We start from the raw sequence: 1339 nt of genomic DNA, 5'->3' as shown, positions 1-1339 counted from the left end.
CAGAAGAGGAGTTGCAAGTGCCGGCTTCCGCTGACTCAAAGCCAATCCACCAGCATGGATGCTGCAGCTCCTTTGGTGACCATTTAGGCTCCTGTGGCTGCTGGCTTTTGGCCAGAAGCTGAGACTCGAGCTCTTGAATCCACCGGTGCAAACGTTCAGCTTCCAGGGTAACCTGCAACTCATGAACCCATAATTCCTTCTCCAGTGCTCGCTCCAATTCCAGCCTTTTCTGCCCTTCGATTTGCAATTCATACTGAAACTTTTGACCTCAGGCGGCTTCTCACACAGAACTCCTGGTTTCCTCTTGAGTAAAAAAACACGTAGCTCATGGCCCCTAAAAGGACAGCCATGGGGAGCCAGAGCAGCAACCAGTACTCTACCCCAGTGGTCCCCAACACCTGGGCCGCAGACCGGTACCAGTCGGTGGGCCATTTGGTACCGGTCCGCAGAGAAAGAATAAATAACTTACATTATTTCCGTTTTATTTATATTTAAGTCTGAAAGATGTTTTATTTTTAAAAAATAACCAGATTCCAAAAAAAAAAAAAAAAAAAAAAATGACCAGATTCCCTCTATTACATCTGTCTAAGACTCACTCTTGACGCTTGTCTCGGTCACGATACATTTATCCATCCCACCCTAAAGGCCGGTCCGTGAAAATATTTTCTGACAATAAACCGGTCTGTGGCCCATAAAAGGTTGGGGACCACTGCTCTACCCCACCCGTCAAGAGTGGTGACCCCATACTGATCTCCGAACCCTGCTGACTATGCCAGTTGTAAGGCCAGGAGCTGCCATCGTGGCCATTCACATGCAGGTTCCCATTGGATTCGGGCAGATAGTAAAGAAATGGCGGAGTCGGAGGATGGTGGGCCATTCTGTTTATTGGTGTCTCACCAAGACAGGCAAACCACAAGACAAGAGAAAAGCAGAAAACCAGCTTTTCCCATGAAGGGCAAGGGATCAGGGAGGCCCCTGCAATGGTGATAGCAGGAACCGAGAGAGAGCAAGCTCTCGGTCTGCCCCACTTTATATGATAGTATAGGAATCAAAACCTTTAATCCAATATACAAACAAGGAAGTCTCTGATACAAAGTCACTTATCTGAGGCATAATAGGATTCCTCATGAGAGTGCACCACCCACATCATGCAACAGTCAGGGTGTGGGGAAAAGCTTAGTCTTAAAACTAAGCCTTAGGCCAAGGGTCCCCAAACGTTTTACACAGGGGGCCAGTTCACTGTCCCTCAGACCGTTGGAGGATCGGACTATAAAAAAAACTATGAACAAATCCCTATGCACACTGCACATATCTTATTTTAAAGTAAAAAAACAAAACG

Source organism: Saccopteryx leptura, chromosome 1, assembly GCF_036850995.1.
Source record: "Saccopteryx leptura isolate mSacLep1 chromosome 1, mSacLep1_pri_phased_curated, whole genome shotgun sequence".
In the NCBI taxonomy this organism is placed as follows: domain Eukaryota; kingdom Metazoa; phylum Chordata; class Mammalia; order Chiroptera; family Emballonuridae; genus Saccopteryx; species Saccopteryx leptura.
The sequence above is the reverse complement of the archived record's forward strand: the minus strand, read 5'-3'. Positions refer to the sequence as shown.